Below are 7366 nucleotides of genomic sequence, written 5' to 3' on the forward strand. Positions count from 1 at the left end.
GTGCAAAAAACACACACTAGGGAAAAGACTATAAGTGGTGCTGAGAAATCTGGATATCCACATACAGAAGAATGAAACTAGAACCCTGTCTTTTGCTGTATACAAAAATCAAATGAAAATGGATTAAAGACTTAAATCTAAGACCTCAAACTATGAAACTGCTACAAGAAAACATTGGGGAAAATCTCCAGGACATTGGCCTGGGCAAAAATTTGTTGAGTAATACCCCACAAGCACAGGCAACCAAAGCAAAAATGGACAAATAGGATTACATCAAGTCAAAAAGCTTCTGCATGGCAAAGGAAACAATCAACAAAATGAAGAGACAACCCACAGAAAGGGAGAAAATATTTGCAAACTACTCATCTGACAAGGAATTAATAACCAGAATATATAAGGAGCTTAAACAACTCTATAGGAAAAAAGTCTAATAATTCAATTTTTAACTGAGCAAAAGATTTGAATAGACATTTCTCAAAAGAATACATTACAAATGACAAGCAGGTATATGAAAATGTGCTGAACATTATTGATTATCAAAGAAATGATAATCAAAACTACAGTGAGATACTGTCTCACCCTAGGTAAAATGACTTTTATTTAAAAGACAGGCAATAATATATGCTGATGAGGAGATGGAGAAAAGGGAACCCTCACACGCTATTGGTGGGGATGTAAATTAGTACAACTACTAATGGAGAACTCAAAAAACTAAATATAGAGCTACCATATGATCTGGCAATCCCACTCCTAGGTATATACCCAAAAGAAAGAAAATCAGTTTATCAAGGAAAAATCTGCACTCCTATATTTATTGCAGCACTATTTACAATAGCCAAGATTTGTAAGCAACCTAAGTTTTCATCAACAGATGAATGGATAAAGAAAATGTGGTACATATACACAATGGAGTACTATTCACCCATAAAAAAAAAATGAGATCCTGTCATCTGCAACAACACGGATGGAAATGAAGATTATTATGTTAAGTAAAATAAGCCAGGCACAGAAAGACAAAGATCACATGTCCTCACTCATTTGTGGGAGCTAAAAATTAAAATAATTGAACTTATGAAGATAGAGAATAGAAGGATGGTTACCAGAGGCTAAGAAGGGTAGTGGGCATGGGGTAGGAAGTGGAGGTGGTTAATGTGTACAAAAAAATAGTTACAAAGAATGAATAAAACCCAGTTTTTGCTAGCATGACAGGGTGACTATAGAGAAAATAATTTAATTGTACATTTATAAATAACTATGATGTTATAATTAGATTTTTTGTAACACAAAGGATAAATGTTTGAGAGGATGGGTACTCCATTTACCCTGATGTAATCATTACATGTTGCATGCTTGTATCAAAATATTTCATGTAACCCATAAATATACACACCTAGTATGTACCCATAAAAATTTAAAAAAAAAAAAAGAAAACAGGAAACATCTCAAAACAATAATCTAAGATTGTCCCTGAAGAAACTTGAAAATTCTTGAATTTTTTTCAAGAATTGAAAAAATTGAATTTTTTCAGTTGAAAACTTGAAAAACCGCTGAGTTTTTTAAAAGCTTTAAAAAAGAAATTTATAAAACAGAAAAAGAGCAAAACAAACCCAAAGCAAGCAGAAGGAAGGAAATAATAAAGATAATATGAGAAATCAAAAAAATTAAAAACCAAAACCAAAATCTAGCTCTTTGAAAAGATCAATAAACTGCATGTGAACCTACATTATCTCAAAACGAAAAGTTTATTTTAAAATAATTTGAAAAATAAAGTACTTTTTTGAAAACAGTAAAAATAAAAAGCATTAACTATTGGTGGGAATATAAATGGTACTCATAAGTTACCTTTCCTCTCCATCCTATTTAAAATTATCCCTCCACATTTGTATCAGTCAGTGTTCTCGAAAGAGACCAATAGGAGATAAATATGTAAATATACATATATTTATAAGTATATATATAAAGACATATATAAGATATATTTTAAGGAATTGGCTCACATAGTTGTGGGGGCTGGCAAGTCTGAATTCTGTAGGACAGGCTGGCAGGCTGAAAACTCCAGCAGGAGTTGATGCAGCAATCTTGACTTGGAAATCTGTAGGGCAAACCAGCAGGCTAGAAACTTGGCAGAATGTGACACTTTAGTCTTGACATATTTTTTTTGCCAGAAAAACTTCAGGATTTGCTCTTACAGCCTGAGACTCATTGGATGAAGCCCATCATAGGCTCTACTTCAAATCAAATTATTGTACATGTAAACCACAAAATGCCTTCATAGAAACACCTAAATCAATGTTTGATTAAATAACGGTGCTATAAACTAGCTAAGTTGACATATTTTTTATTGTTTTTATTGTTTTTTTCAAGAGGGAGTCTCACTCTGTTGCCCAGGCTGGAGTGCAGTGGTGCAGTCTCAACTCACTGCAACCTCTGCCTCCTGGGTTCAAGAGATTCTCCTGTTTCAGCCTCCCGAGTATCTGAGATTACAGGCACCTGCCACCATGCCCGGCTTATTTTTGTATTTTAGTAGAGACGGGGGTTCACCATGTTGGTCAGGCTGGTCTCAAACTCCTGACCTCAAATGATCCACTCACCTCAGCCTCTCAAAGTGCTGGGATTACAGGCACAAGCCACCGTGCCTGGCCCAAGATGACATATAAAATGAACCGTAACAATCCACCCCTCACCAGCTAGGCACCCATACACATATCTCCAAATAAAGATAATTACAAAGTCATACTTCCACCTAACAAGATACAACTCTTGTTACAACTCTGTACAACTGAAAATGCACTAACCCTTTCCCCGTGAGAGGATGCAAAGTCCTTGGGTTATGTTCATTCTTCTCCTTGATATCCTGAGACTTAAATACTGTGATGTAAGGTTAACTATTACTAATACATTTTATTTTATATGATAAGAAGACAAGAGAGAGAAGAAACGAAAATTGACATAAATATACACACAAACAAGTATATTTATGACAAACAAAAATACTATATTTCCTCCTTATTATAAGGAAGAACTACTCATAATAATTACAATTCTTGGCCGGGTGCGGTGGCTCACACCTGTAATCCTAGCACTTTGGGAGGCCAAGGCGGGCAGATCACCTGAGGTCGGGAGTTTGAGGCCAGCCTGACCAACATGGAGAAACTCTGTCTCTGCTAAAAATACAAAATTAGCAGAGCATGGAGGTGCATGCCTGTAATCTCAGCTACTCAGGAGGCTGAGGCAGGAGAATCCCTTGAACCCGGGGGGCAGAGGTTGCAGTGAGCCAAGACTGTGCTATTGCACTCCAGCCTGGGCAACAAGAGCAAAAACTCCGCCTCAAATACTAGTACTACTACTACTATAATAATAATTACAATTCTCGTTTCTGCAGCTGGTCATCTGCAACTCGTAGCTGGTATTTAAAACAACCTTCTTCCATTACCCATTCCATATTCCCTTAGCCCTCAGCAAATATTTCAGCTTCTTATGGTTCCTTCCCTGGTGGAATGGGGTAGAGTGACCCAAACCTTCATTCCGGAGAGTTCTGAGCAATTAGTAGTCCTGTTGAATTGAATTATTGTAGTGCTTTTTAGAGATGGGAGTCTCACTATGTAGCCGAGACTGACCTTGAATTCCTTGGCTCAAACAATCCTCCTGCTTCAGCCTCTTGAGTAACTGGGACTACAGATGTGTGCCACCATGCCCAGCTGTAGTTTTCCACTGACTTTAATCACAGGGCCTGGTAGCACTAAGAGATCTTCTAATGGGTTTACTGTATTCCAGACATACTCATACTTACTTACCTCTATTGTGAAGTAAGAGCCCAACAAGTTGCAAACCTTTTCCTTGGTAATCAAGATCAATCATGCCAGCAGTATAGTAACTCCCTTTGTTGCCTGTTAACTTAGAGGCACAAGAAGCCCAAAGTAGTAGGATAACAATCTTAAATTACAGTTCAATTGAATTATTATATCTCCTGGTGGTAGCATTCCACCCTCTGGAACTAAGAACCTCAAGACCAGCATAGCGTAAGGTCATGGGGACAGGAAGCAAAAATTTTGCTAGTGGATAACTATGGTATAGTAAGTAATACCCACTCCAATTTTCACCCCTTGATTCCTGGACCTGTGAATCCTGTCTACAGGGGAAACAGCACCATATATTTGACACTTCTTTAGAGAATATATAGCCTCCTACAGAGCATGCCCCAGTCCTGCAAGGTGGTGCCATGTAGTTAGTGCTATAACCAAGTCTTTAAAAGGCCATTACATTATTCTACCAAACCAGTTGCTTCAGGATGGCTGGGAACATGGTAAGGCCAGTGAATTCGATGAACTTGGGCCCACTGCTGCAACTTCATGTATTAAGTGAGTTCCTTAATCAGAAGCAATGTTATGTGGAATAACATGGCAGTGGATAAGGCATTCTGTAAGTCTACAGATGGTAGTTTTGGCAAAATCATTGTGTGCAAGGAAGGTAAATCCATACTTAGAGTAAGTTTCTATTCCAGTAAGAAAAAATGCTGCCCCTTCTATGATAGAAGTAGTTGAATATAATCAACCAGACATCAATAGCTGGCTGATCACCCTGGGGAATGACTCAGTGATGGTCTTTGCTGCTGGCAGGTTGAGTACTCTGAGCAGTGGGTATAGCCAGGTCAACCTTAGTGAATTGAAGTCCATGTTGCTAATCCCATGAATAATTTATATCCCTACCACCATGGCCACTTTGTAAATGAGCCCATTGGGCAATGACAGAAGTAGCTGAGGAAGGTGACTGACTGTTATCCACAGAACAGGTCATCCTATCCACTTGATTATAAAAAATCTTGCTCTGCTGAGGTCGCTCTTTGGTTAGCATTCACATGGGACACAAATATCTTCAGGGTTTTTTTTTTTTTTTAACCCATTCGTAGAGGTCTATCCACATATCTTTTTCTCTTACCTCCTCATCACCAATTTTCCAATCATGTTCCTACCAAGTCCTTGACCATCCATCTAAAACACTGGACACCATCCATGAATCAACATACACTCAAACTTCTGGCCATTTCTCCTTCTATGTAAAAATGAACAACAAGGTACAATGTGCAGTGCTCTATGTTCTGCCCACTGTGAGGATTTCCCTTCATCACTGTCTTTCTGGGATATCCCAGAAAAGGGTTACTAGTGGCAGAGCTGCCCACTTGCAGGTGGTGCCTTCATATCATGCACAACCATCTGCAAACCAGGCTCATTTTCCTCTTCTTCATTCACCTTATCACAGAGAACTCCTATGAGGCAATAGGCGCAGGTTGGGAGAGAGGAGGTAATATACTAAGAGTGGAGCCATAGGCATTTGGGCCACTTCTTGATGTAGCTTACATGTGCCTTCTGGGCCTGCTCAAGCCCAACTTTATATACAATTTCCATTTGGTGATTGAGTGCTGATGTGCATGCCCAACTTTATGGCTTGGTGGGTCAGATAATACTCAGTTCATGAAGGACAGCTCAGGTCACATTGTAGCATAGTGACCAAAGGTTAATTGTTCAGTCTCTACTAAGGCCCAGTAGCAAGCCAAAAGCTGTTTCTCAAAAGGATAGTAGTTATCTACAGAAGATGGCAGAGCTTTGATCCAAATTCCTATGAATATGTGTTGCAATTCACCTACAGCGGCCTGCCAAAGGCTCCAAGAAGCATTTCTATCTGCCACTGACACTTCAAGCACCATTGAATCTTCTGGAACATATGGCCCAAGTGGCAGAGCAGCTTGCATGGCAGCCTGGACCAGTTGCAGAGACTTCACTTGTTCTGGGCCCCACTCAAAACTAGTAACTTTTTAGGTCACTCAGTAAACGAGCCAAATGGGAAATATGTTGCCTCAAAAGTTTAAAGAGGCCCATCAGGTGTTATGCATTTTTTTCTGGTTGTAGAAAAGGCCAAATGCAAGAACTTAATCTTTACCATAGAAAGGATATCTTTCTACCCGCATCATTGGAGCCATAGAAATTTCACTGAGGTGAAAGTTATCTTATTTTAAAAATTGTATTTCTCACCCTCTGATGTGTAAATGTATTACCAATAAGTCTAGAGTAGTTATTATTGCTTGCTCACTAAGTCCAATCAACATAATGTCATCCATGCAATGAATCAGTGCAATGTCTTGTGGAAGGGGAAGTCAAGCAAGGTCCCTGTGAACTAAATTATGAAATAGGGAGGAGAACTGATAGAGATAAGAAAAGTATTGCTAGCTTTGCCAGATTAAGCAAATTTCTTCTGGTGGTCTTTACTAACAGACATTGAGAAAAAAGGCATTTGCCAAATCAATAGCTACATAGCAGATACCAGAAGATATATTAATTTGTTAAAGCAATGAAACCACATCTGGTGCAGCAGCTGCAATTGGAGTCACTACCTGGTTAAGGTTTTGAAAATCCACTGTCATTCTCCAAGATTCACCTTTTTAAAAAATTGACACATAATAATTATACATATTTATAGGGTACAACATGATGGATGTTTCCATAAATGTATAAATTGTATAGTGATCGAATCATGGTAATCACCATATCCATCACCTTAAGCATTTATCATTTCTCAAAAATATGAAATACTTCACAAATTTGCATGTCATCTTTGCACAGGGGTCATGATGATCTTCTCTGTATTGTTCCAATTATAGTATATGTGTTGCCGAAGCAAGCAAAAAATCCCTGTGTTTTCTGTAGAGGCCAAATAGGTAAGTTGAATGGGGATATGGTGGGAATCATCACCCTTGCATTTTTCAAGCCCTTGGTGGTGGCACTGATCTCTACAATCCCTCCAGGAATGTAGTATTGCTTTTGGTTTAATATTTTTCTAAGCAGAGGCAGTTCTAGTGACTTCCACTTCACCTTTTCTACCATAATAACCCTCAATCCACAAGCCAGGGAATCAATGTGGGGATTCTACCAGTTGCTGATTGTGTCTATTCCAATTATATATCCCAGAACTGGAGAAATTACCAGAGGATGGGTTCAGGAAACTACTGGGTTCACTATGAGGTAGATGTGAGTTAAAACTCCATTAAATAACTGACCCCCATAATCCCCTAATCTGACTGGTGGACCACAGTGCCATTTTGAGTCTCCTGGAATTCATGTCAGTTCAGAGCTGGTGTTCAGTAATTTCTGAAAAGTCTGATTATTTCATTTCCCCCAGTGTCCTCTTTACTATTGTAAGTAGTCATTAGTGCATTTAAACCTAATCAGATCAGAGAAGCAATTTCGGAAACTTCAGAACCAATTCAGAAAACCCATCCTTAAGATTCTGTTCCTCTAGAACCACTCTTGGTAACAAAATCTATATCAGTCAGCATTCTTCAGAAAAATAGAAAAAATAGTACAAATAGAATCTT

General features: G+C 38.5%; 1 non-coding gene across 1 annotated transcript; it reads right to left on the reverse strand.

Moving 5' to 3' along the window:
* Positions 1-6569: 6569 nt before the first annotated feature.
* LOC119621127 (U6 spliceosomal RNA) lies at positions 6570-6674 on the reverse strand. Its single transcript, XR_005237646.1, has one exon. It is a non-coding gene; the product is annotated as a U6 spliceosomal RNA (small nuclear RNA).
* Positions 6675-7366: the final 692 nt, after the last annotated feature.

The sequence above is a fragment of the Chlorocebus sabaeus genome, chromosome X (genome assembly GCF_047675955.1).
Source record: "Chlorocebus sabaeus isolate Y175 chromosome X, mChlSab1.0.hap1, whole genome shotgun sequence".
Lineage (NCBI taxonomy): Eukaryota > Metazoa > Chordata > Mammalia > Primates > Cercopithecidae > Chlorocebus > Chlorocebus sabaeus.